The following is a 12,291-nucleotide window of genomic DNA, read 5'->3' as shown; positions in this document are numbered from 1 at the left end:
AATTCATGTGGAAAATAACACGATAATTAATAAAATAATAAACTATTCTTTATGAAGCAAGAATAAATAGTAAAACAAGAATAAACTGTTCTGCATACTCACAACTGTAAGCCTACTTTTGCCCCACCCTGTATACAATGTATATATACATAGGAATCTATCTATATCCATTACATAATCTGTAGCTGAAAGCAGCTTTCTGAGCTTTCGGCCAATTTAGTCCATTAAGCCTCAGTATCTTGGATGCACACATCTAAAACCTTCTGCACGGCCATGGATTTAGTAAGTCAGCTAGGATTTCAAGGGCCAGATATATTTACAGTGTCATTTATTTTCCTTTAGTTTCTCCTCCAACTCTATGAAGCAATCTGTCTCTGCTGGCAATTTTTTTCATATTTCGAAGACTGTTGTATCAACTGTAAGATCTAATCTTTTTCCAGTGCCTTCTTATATTTCATAAAATAAAGGTGGTTTAAGAATGTGCCCTTCCCATGCCCTTCAAGAGTTGCTTTTTCACCAGTTTTTTAACCACAGCAGAGTGACTGGGCAGGAAACGGACAGCAAACCTGGAAGGCCAGCAGCTTTCTTTCCATAGACTGAAAACAGGAAGGGCTACTGGGCCAATGGATCCCATCACTGGTGCCCTTCAAAATCTTCTGGGGGCCTCCTTAAAAGTCAAATTCATGATATTTATTCCCAGAGATCTTGATTCAATGGATGAGGAATGAAGGCCAGAAATACTGCTCCCTCCTTTTTAAAAAATCTCTCTAAATACTGAGCCCGGCTGGGAAACTAATACCTAGTTAATCCAGTGCTTCTCCAGATGTGTGCACAGCACAACCAGGGATCTCATTAAAACAGAATTTCTGATTCTGTTTCTGTTTCTGTAGGTGTCCTCTTGGCCCGAGACTCTGCTTCCCTGACAAGCTCCCAGTGATGCTCATGCTGGTGGTTCCTGAACCGCACTTTGAGTAAGAAGAACCTAATCATCTTCCAAACTCTGTCCAATAGGCGAGAAAACAGAGAATGAGAGTATTTGTCAGGGTCACACAGACACACAATGACAGCATGAGGGCCGGAACCCAGCTCCTTAAAATCCCAGTCCCGTGCTCCTCCACACTGTTGCGCTGACTCCAGAAAAGGGCCATCTCTCTGTGAGACCTGTGGGTGTTGATGAGGACTGGAGAACATGGAGCCCCTTGGGTTCACTCTCGTGTTTTATGACGGGACCTTTAGATAGTTTGATTGCATTCTCCACCTCTCTTCAATGTCTCTCTCCATCTCACAGCCTCTCAGTGGTGTGCTGGTAAACATTTAATTACATCTCTCTTTGGGTGGGGAGCAGAAAAGCCCTGATTTGTAATGCCTGCTGATTTCCCTGATGTAAATACTCCTAGCATGGCTGGTTTGAAGTTCCCCACCTGACATTACCAAACATGGAGCTGAAAAGATGCACATAATGAGCTCTCGGGAACTGGTGCGACCCAGTTCCAGCACCCCACTCATCCAGCTGTCCTCTGATCCAGGGGAGCTGAGGCCACAAGGCAGAACAGCAGCCGTGGCAGCCAGGAGTTGGTAAAGTGTGTCGCAAAAGATGTCATAGAAAATTAACCCTCATTTCTATCAATTGGTCTATGGTAAATTGGTTTCATTACATGTCATTTCTTGTTAATTTGCAAAACCTATAAACAACATTAAGTGAAGACTTACTATACCTGGCTAGGGGTTAGAAGAAGAAATAATACTATTTTTTCTTAAACAAGTTAACCTCTGGTGTAACTGGTAAGGTGTATTGATTGTGTGTTAACAATGAAAATGTCTTGGAAAAGCTAATACCAAGAAGAGAGGAAAGATAATGGGGAAAGAATGGGCTTATAAAAGAAGTGAAACATTTAGAGATGGAAACAAGAAAAAGAAATGAACTGATTAACCCGAAAGTGGACAAGTATGTAGACAGATACTTTCATTTAGTCAAAATAGAACCAAACCCCCCCCCCCCAAACCCAAAGACAAAACAACCCACTGGATTAGTTTTCAATTCAAGCCAACAGGACTGTTTCCAACATTTAGTTAGGTACTTGCAGCTTAGGTCTTATTTTCATGTGATCCCTTGAATTTTTTTATCCTGATATAAACTATTTCTGCTAGGAGTCTCACTGGAGAAAACAAGATAAACAGTCTCTTATGCCAGTGCCACTGGCCACCAGGTATTTTATATTTTGAAAAATAAAAACTGTCAGTTAAGAGATTATATTATGCAGTTTATATAGTACTAGAGTGAGATGACACTGTCATGAAGAACAGTCACCACTGTTCTGAATAATAACTAGATCCATGTACCAAAAGATTACCATATTTTGTCCTTTATAATGCACTCCCATGTGTAAGGTGCACCCACATTTTTGGCACAAGCTTTCAGGAAAAAGGACTTTCGTTTTAATTTTTTTAATTCAATTTATTTATGTATTTATATTTAGAAACAAAACCAATGATCATATTCCAGAGTATTATTTTGCATATGGATATCATTATTGCTTTCTAGAGTTGCACTCTTAATGCATAAGCATAATAAAAGAGCTAAAAACACTTATATAGATATGGAGTTAGTACTACCCATGTATAATGCACATCCTTCAGAAATTTGGGCAAAAAAGTATGCATTATACATGGCAAAATATGGTGCATTGTTTAGACATAAGCCCCACATAATAGTGCAAACATTACATTTATTAATCTATTCATTTTAAAGAAACTTACAAGTTGGGTAAAAATTATTTTCCCATGTCATTAATGAACAATGAAAGTAAATGCAAAAAAAGAGTAATAAATATGGACTTTAGCCATGGAAGAAGTTCAGCTATTATACATATTTCTATCAAAGATAGCCTTGTTTTCTTTCTTTTAAATTTCCATTCTCATCTAGTCACTCTTCCTAGTATAACAATCCTTCTTACCAATTAAAAAAACATTCTCCGTATCCGTCTCTAGGTATTATCACCACTCACTAACTCTCTTGGGGGAGAAGTGTAATACTTTCCCATCACATATATTTACTTAGTGCTACATAGGCTCAGGAACACTTGGCAATAAGTTTGATTCATTTTCTTCTGTTATTAATCACTGCAGTTCAGTGTGACAAGCTTAAAAGCTAAAGAAAACCCAGAGAAATTCTGCTTCAGCCACATTTAACAAAACTAAACCAAGGGTTAGAAGCAAAAAGACCATCACGAAGTGACCTTGCTATTCAAAACATACAAGCAAAACCTAACACAAATGCCTCTGAATTTCTTCATTTAAAAATATCTGGCCATTGAATTGCAAATTTCTTAAAGGTTTGTCTTCAACTTACCTGGTAAGCCGTAGAGGTTTGATTATGATACCCATAGAATGCTAATTTAATTCAAGAGTATATTCCAATAAATATTTATTAAGCACCTACTACATGCAAGATTCTGGGCAAAGCATTGCAGACACAACTCATTACCTGTGATTCAGGGAATATAAACTAACCTTCTACTTTTTTTGAACATCAGCATTATGCTCAGAAAAATTCTGAGCTACGATCTCATTTTCAGTCCAAGATAGGATAATCCAATTGGTTTAGAATATCACTCCAATAAATATTGTCCCCATTATACTTTCCTGACAATAATAAATTCTTAAACATTTTGATTACTAGAGAGAAAAGTGAGAGTGTAATAATAAGTTCAACAGAAATCCGTCCTCTAAATGAGAACACATCATGAGGCCCCGAACAAAGGGCTGAACATTGTTTTGTCAAATACTTTTTCTAGGCCCCAGTTTGTACCTAATAGGTTTGTTGTGAAGATCGAAATAAATGAATATAAAGGGAATTTGTGAACTCAAAGTGCCATACATATGTAAAGTGAAATCATTATTTGCATAGGTTTTTTACATTTATAGAATCAAATTTAAGAAGCTTGTGGTGTACAAAGGTGTATGTCTCCTGCCAGAAACATTGAAAATTGGTCAATATCTAGCATTTTATTGTCCCACAGATAATCTGAGTGAATTGTAACTTTCCTCCATGGTAAAGACGGTATGTTGCCCTTTATTTCTGGTTTCCTTTGGCTTTCTTTCCCTTCTTTCTCCCTCTCTCCCCCCTTCTGCTTCTTAATTTTAAACATAAACCCTCCCTTTCTCAAAGAGCCTAATAAACATTATTGTTGTTGTTGCTGCTATTTTTGTCATCTGGTTTTTTGCTGCTGAAAGAGACTGAACCTTGAACTCACCTAGCCATCTCTTCATGTTATAGATTGAAGAGATGAGCCACATTGAAGCAATGTCAGTCAAACATAGTGGTGAAGATAAGGCTAAAGCCCAGATCCCTAAATGCTGATTATTTTGTCTGGAGCATTTGGCCCAAGAGGAAGAAAATAAATGCAAGTTTTGAGGATTCTTAAGCTTTGGGCTCAGGGAAAGGAAAGTCACATTAAATCAGAGTTTAGTAGAATTTTAAAAATGTGAATTATTTATTGACTTAGAATGACTCTTTCAGAAAGACAAATGTCAGAATAGATGAGCTCTATATTTTCTTGCAATATCTAAATTGTTTTGTTGAAAGATAGATAGCCCCAACTTAATGTGGTTTGAGCTGCACTATTTTGACTTTACAATTGTGCAGAAGCGATGTGCTCTTGGTAGAAACTGCATTTCAAGGTTTGAATTTTCCTGGACTAGCAATATTCAGTACAATACTCTTTTGTGATGCTGGGCATTGGAAAATAGGTTTCGTGTTGATGATTTCGCCTACTTATAAGCTAACATAAGTGTTCTGAGCACATTTAAGGTAAACGAAGCTAAGCTAGGATGTTGGGTAAATTTGGTGTACTAAACACATTTTTAACTTAAAATATTTTCAGATTGTGATGGATTAATTGGGATATAACTTTGTCGTAGGCTGAGGAGCATCTGTAGTTGAATGCGTGTATTATTAGTTCAGTCAGCTATAGAGAAATCAAAGCCAAATATTTCCCTAGGTACATTTTCCCTCAGTTGTTTTCAACATATGGTGAAATGTTGGAAAGTTTCTTTGTAGCCATTCACTGACTTCTAATTCAGATATTGTACTTTTCAGTTAAAATTTCCATTTGGTTCTCATCGATAGATCTTTGCCAAAATTTTCAGTTCTGTCTTTTAATTCCTTAAATATATTATAGCATTTAAAAATGAAAGTCTTATAGGTGCATTATCTAGAGCCATATAGGTCTCTTTCTATGGATTGTTATTTATTTTGTTTTTTCCCCTTTAATGCTTAGTTATTTTTCAGTGGGTGGTAGATATTATATGTAAAGACTTTGGGGAGAAAGTTCAAGCTCTTAATGATATCATCTTTCTCTAAGTTTGCTTCTATCAAATAGCAAGCTTTCTGCACTAGTTATGTGAAATCACTGTAAATCCAATTATGGATTAAGATGATTCAAAGAAGAGATTCAGCCTCTATGAGGGCTTACCTAGGATTGAAATTGGCAGTCACCTTAGAGGGAGAAGTAGTCCTCCGTATCAGGATCAATTCTCTGGCTTCTTCCCTCTTCCAGTCTCTCTCCCTCAATGCCTCACTGAATTGTTATTGCTCCAGAGAAAAACCAGTAAGTTTTAAAATGTTCTCCTGAATGCTCACAATTGCACATACTTAGTTTAGAATCAAAACGACCTGAAACACATTTAATTTGATAGATTTCGTGTGATTTTTCAAAACCTCTTGAGCCACGCAACTCTAAAGGGCACTGTCATTTGGATAGGCCTCAGTCTGCTTTTCCACATTATTCTCTGATAATGTTTAAACATTTCGTATCTGCCAAACCCGAGACAATCTTTCATCAAATGTCAAAGCCTTTGAGCCTATCCACATGAGATTTGTTGTGCTCTGTTGCTAACCTGAGCCTATATTTCTCCTACCCAGACTCCTTTATTATTCCCTCTCATGGGCAACTCTCAATTGTAATTCTGCTAAGGTTTGGGAGAATACTAGAAAAGACTCACTTCCTAAATACTGTAGAAAGCATTAATGACTACCCTGATAGATCCTCTATTGTCATACACAGAGTTCATTCTAAAATATAAGAGCATTCTGTGTCTAGAACAGATGTCCTCCAGAAGAATTGAAAGAGATTCCCAAGTGTCATATTACAAATTAGAATGTCGACAGATATGTTTAATGTGATAGGAAAGCAAAAATACAGAGGGAATGAATGACAAGTTCTTACAAGATCAACGTAAAAATTGGCAGTACTAGGCAGACCTGTTGATTTTTACCTTAGGATTTAACTATAAGAAGGTAGATATTTTTAAGTGAAATAAACAGTAAGATGACCAGCAAATTATATACTTTTTTTTAAAGATTTTTCCCTGGCTGGCATAGCTCAGTGGATTGAACACTGGTTGCAAACCAAAGCATCGCAGGTTCAATTCCCAGTCAGGACACATGCCTGTGTTGCAGGCCATGGCCCCCAGCAACTACACATTGATGTTTCTCTCTCTCTCTTTTTCTCCTTCCCTTCCCTCTCTAAAAAATAAATAAAATCTTTAAAAAAAGATTTGTTCCTTCTTTCAGTTACTTGGACAACATAACTTTTTCCCATTTTGCAAACTGAGCAGAAGCTGAGTATTTTTATTTGGTCTCTAATGCCAAACGACCTCCATGCAGCTCCAACTAGGGAAGAGCAGCTCTCTCTCTGAATCCCAGGTTCCTACCACAGCGACTGGCAGCTACACTCAGTAATCATGTGAAGGGCGAGCATTTCCATCTCTAAATATTTTATTTATTTGATGGTAATTTGTAAATTTTATACAATCTTTGCAAGGTTACAGAAAAGCTCTTTTTGGAAGGCATAATCTTTGCTCGTATCGTTTCTTACTTATATCCTTTCCTTGTGATGGTGTTACAGAGCAACAAGGGGGCGCCTCAAAGGGCAATATACTATTCCCCAAAGGAACCCCCCCAGGTTCATTATGTCCACTGCCAAAGGAAAGATATCCCTCAATGCCCGAGATTCAGTGAAAAGGAAACGAATTTATTATTCATTCGAAATAACACAAACTAAAGTTCCCCACAAATGCACACAGTCCCCCCAGCACCTTCCACGTGGCAAAAGGGAGCATTTCCAAAGCTTCGTGGTCCTGACTCTCACCCAAGCCTCATGGTCCCAACCAAGACACCAAAGCCACGTGGTCCTAAACAAACATGTGGTCCCAAAAAGAGAAACGTCCAGTCCCAAAGAGAGACATTCGGTCCCAAAAAGATGCCAAATGGCTGCCTTGCTGGGTTTAAATCCCAGCGGCAATCTTCTACAACCCCATTTCCGGCTCCTCCCACAATTGGCCACAGCTGCCAGCATTGTGGGCCGGTGTGTCCTGTGGCGTGGAGCCAATTATCTCCAAGCTCTTCTGGGCCCTATTACAAATCCCTATTTGGGGCTCCCCTCTTGGCTGCACCCTGTTACAATGGCATTCCTCTCCAGCACTCTCCCTTCTTCCTCTAGCCCTCCCTTTCCATCCCTGTTTCGGAAATCTGGTTACCCTAATTATAAGCTACCTAATATAGAAGGGGAATTATTTTAATGAAGGATGATTTTTAATGCCTTATCTTCATTCCAGAGTTTGCAACAATGCCAAGGTTCTTAACAGAGGCAACAACTATCACGTATATTTCTGTAAGGGGAACACCAAAGCCGCAGGGTGGCGTCTAACATGGAGAAAGGCTGCCAGGGAAGAATATCTCCCAAATTCATGTCATCAGGGCCTGGCATATTGTGTCAGTCGTGCTTTGTGGGTGTCAGAGGTGACTTTTTTTTAACTTTAGGAAAAAAAGATTTTATGTATTTATTTTTAGAGAAAGGGGAAGGGAGGGAGAAAGAGAGGGAAAGAAACATTGATGCGAGAGAGAAACCTCAATCAACTACCTCTCTCATCCATCCTGACCAGGACTGAACCCGCAACCCAGACATGTGCCCTGACCAGCAACCGAACCGGAGCAGAGGTCACTTGTTTATTTGAAGCTCTAAAGTGGAAGATGACTCTGATGTCTTTGCTATTGATGGAAATACAATGTCATGGAAGGAGATAGAGAAGGGGCTGAGTGGGTAGGTGAGAGAGTAACTCTCCCAGCCTCCACTTCTCCCCTACAGGTGCGCAAGCTCAGCTTTGTAAGGTGTTCAAGGACACTGACTTACGTCACAGCAGGTGCAAACATTAAAGATTATAGAGAGACCTCAAATAGTTTAGGCAGCTAACCTAAATTCTACAGTCTGTCAACCTGACCTCGTCCTTTCTTTGGTTGTTTATATGGTCTGGAAGGGGAAATATTTTCATCACATAAAAGAAATTACAAAAATAATGTACCCAAATCCCACAGCATAGTTCTAATATTGCATCTTTGGGTTTTTTTTGTTTTGTTTTGTTTTGCTATGGTTTAACAATTTCAGAGCAGCATGAAATATTTGCCAGCAACAGAAATTGACAAATCGTAAATGTGAGCATTTTGGGTCTTTTACTTAGTTACTTCCATTGAAAATCTTGATGTCATTGGTGCTTTTGAGGTACATCATCATCGTATGTATGCTTGGAGATGACTTCCAAGAGACCAAGATTTGGGACAGCAGCCTTCCAATCCGGCTGTGACATTTTATACATACCTAAATTTTGTAGTTTTTATATGACAACTGATTTCTGCTCTGGTTTTTATAGATAGGACACGTTATTTTTTAAAGGCACATCTGTTATTTGTAATTAAAGCTAATTTGGGTTTCTTAAGAATTTTTTCTTAATTGCCCTTCTTCCTGGCTCATCTTTGCTCTAACACTTGTTATACTTGTAACAGAAGAACAAAGGATTTTAGAGACAAGATGTCACTTGAGAATATATGAACGCTCCCTCTAACCTACCGTTCCTTTGACAACAGCCGTGGGGGGTGTGGAATGCCCTCTCAGACTCTGAGGTTTTTAGGGAAGACTGTCATTCACAGCCAGTGGGCAGGATGGAGCAGGCAGGACCCAGACGCTGTGACACAGACTGTGCAGGAAAAATAACCAGGATTGAGCCTGCAAGGCCAGCATTTCAGTCATCTCAGAATGGCAGAATTTCATGGTGAAATGGTAAACACAATTTTCAGTATTCACTGCGGTGGTGCTTGTTTTGTTTTTTAAAACAAGTCTTTGTTGGTGCCCACTTCTGAGTAACGCATAACTTACTGTAAATGTCGACAGGCTTAGTCACACTGCCCGCCCTCCTTTGAATGTGCGCTTCAGAAGGATGAGGGCGTGTCTGCCTTGTTTACTCCTGAGTCACTGTAGTCATGACACTCGGTGGGCGGGCCGGAGGTCAGCACACAGTCAGCGATGGCGGACCGGGAAGACGACTGAGTTCCTTCAGTGCTGGGCTGTTCAGAAACTGGGAAACATTGAAAACCTATTTTAGCTACAAATACAACCAGAAAAATTTTTACATTTTTTTTCTTCTTGATGGTGTGTATATGTGGATGTAACTGTACTCTTGTGTAAGGACACATACACCGAAGAATTCAAATAGATATGGAAAGACTCAAGAGAGGTGTCCTCTTAAGATCTAAGCAGGAATAAGTAGTAGTTGCCAGATAAGGTGCATTGCCAAGGAAACCGAAGGGGGAAGCAGTTGGAAATCTGCCCACTGATGGTTTGGTATGGCCCTTAGTTTACTCACTCAATTAAAGGATGCCCTGTGGCCTTATCATCCCTTAGTCACGCCACTTCAAATATAGTATTTTTAACAACTCATAGTTTTATGATGAAATGAGAATTATAGGCATAAAAATAAAATATACTGAAATTATTTAGAATTCTTTTGCCCAGAGGATTTAAATATTCTATCTATGTATCTATCCATCTACCTATCCATCCATCCATCTATGTGTGTGTTTGTTTGCTCAGGTCAGTATGGACATGTGGATATTTATTTTATACTTTAAGTTATAATTCAATGTCTCTTTATTCATTTTCTTGTTCGAATTGTTCCAGCTGTGGTCCCTAGGAGCTTTTCCAGTTGGCTCCCGTGTCCCTTTGACACCCCCCCCATTTTTGTGTGGGTTTTTGCTTTTGTTGCTGTTGTTTTCGAAACTTGTTAACTTCTGGCCCTCCCAGACATCACAGGCTCATCTTGTATATTTCTCACCCAGTCCCAAAATCAGCTAATTTTCCAAAGAGTCTTGGTTCCTTTTATTGGAGGGTGTTGTTAGAAACCTGCTGAGGCATTGTTGCTTTCAGGTCTGCTCAGTGGACAAAACAAGGAGATGTCTGTGTGTGTGCTAACTAGTAAATGCACACATATCTATGAATATTTCCATATGCATTTCCTTGTGTCTATATTAAGCCAAACATGAACATGCGTGTCCAGTTCAGTTCCACGTGCATCGTTCTATTCCGGGACCTCATGGATCAGTCTATTCTTTCCCCTTTGCTTATCTGTAACTTTCCACCCCAAAAGTGAGGAGCCAGGCTCCCGACATCCACCATCCACTGACTTACTGTTCCAATACACTCATACAGTGATTTCAGAATTAGCTCATACTGCTATGAGACACAGTTTTGCCATGTAGAGCACAGTGTTTATGTACAATACAGTTCCTTTGTTTTTAGTCTTACAGTCTCCATTCATTTCCAATGCTATCTAGAGATCAGCAATCTTCCTCCCTCCCCATTTGGTTAGATTATTTTATATATTTACTCCATCCTGAGATTCCACAATTGCCTAAATGGTTTTTAAACTTTTGCATACATTAAAGAAATAATATAATGTTAGCAGTCATATATCTCTGTTGGTACCCCAGCCTGACTCCAGGGTGGGCTAATGTACTCCTTCAGGAACCTTCCCAAAGTCAGCAGGGACTGGTGCTTTCGGGACCTGGGACCAGGACATTTTTATTGTACTTTTCTAAAGATGCTTACTCTCACAAAGAAAGAAGCAAAATGATTTTCAACCTTAATGAAGACATGTTATGGTAATGTTGGCACCTGTCATGGCTCTAGGATTAATTTCCCCCCTCTAGCTTTCTTTAGATACCTGCCTGGGTTTTGCTTTTGGACCCCAGTTGATTTTTCCCTTACTTTGCCACCACATTGATTTTTGTTTTATCTGTGATTTTATCTCACAGAACTACTTATCACCAAGTTGAAAAAATACAAACCTCATTTGTTTCCTTAAAATGGTGCTTACAATAAATGCTCATTTTTGCTACATTGTCTTATTTTTTATTACAAGAAAGGGGAAGGTTGTGATTACTTTTGTCTTCTCTACACGGGGCTTAAAGTAGATAATTCCATTTTACCGGCATAGAAATTTTTGGAAGCTGTATCTTTGATCTAAGTGTTCTCAATAAAAGTATCCTTTTACCCTCCAAAACTTTGCATATATTAGGGATCACTTTTTGTCCTGTGAAGTCCTGTCCCCACTCAAGGAACTGGAGTGTATCCCCACCTGATTACATATGAGCTGCACATGGTGACCTCTTCCCAAAGAGTGTGTGTGAAAGCAGCGGGAAGAAGAGTAACTGCAATCAAGAAATCTACCTCCGCCAGGTTACTGAAGTTACCACCACCAGATTTCAGTCTTTTGCTAACACATGACAATATGAGGACCTAGTGCATGCAAATACTTAACATCAGTATTATTTTAAGAGAAAAAGATCCCAGGGAATGAGGAATGACTCTTGACTCTTTCCTTCTTCTCATTTCCTACTTTAAATCCTACAAATGCTGCCTTTGTCATTATTTATGAAATCGTCTCGTAACACTCTATTTCTCTATCCCTGCTTGTATTGCTGTAACGAAAGCCCTCATCAGTCTTTGCAATACTCCCTGGAGATTTAGACTCCCTTCCTCTCTATAGTACAGAACTATAATACAGTATATAGTTCTGTACTATAGAGGGACATGCATATCACAAAAAATGTTGAAAAACCCATGATGACTGTCACACAGAATGTGGTGCTTAGCATTGCAACAGTCAGCTTGCAACCCAAACATCCACTCTCATGATCAACCTTGTTCAAGCCCCAGGGAAACACTTCTCCACAGTCTTCTCCACATCTGTTCCCTTAGATCTCCCAAACAAAGGCAACTGCCTGACAGTAATTTCCCTGAGTTTATTAATGATAATATAGACATGAAAAGGGGGAGAAAGAAAGAGGAATAAGACAAAGGCATACCATATAAAAGAGTTGTGCAAAAATAACACCAATCATAAACAAGCAACAGAAACAAGCCTTTCTGGAAGAATGTTGCTTGTTTAGGTATGACTTTG

This window comes from Phyllostomus discolor, chromosome 4 (assembly GCF_004126475.2).
Source record: "Phyllostomus discolor isolate MPI-MPIP mPhyDis1 chromosome 4, mPhyDis1.pri.v3, whole genome shotgun sequence".
Lineage (NCBI taxonomy): Eukaryota > Metazoa > Chordata > Mammalia > Chiroptera > Phyllostomidae > Phyllostomus > Phyllostomus discolor.
Note: the sequence above shows the minus strand (reverse complement) of the source record.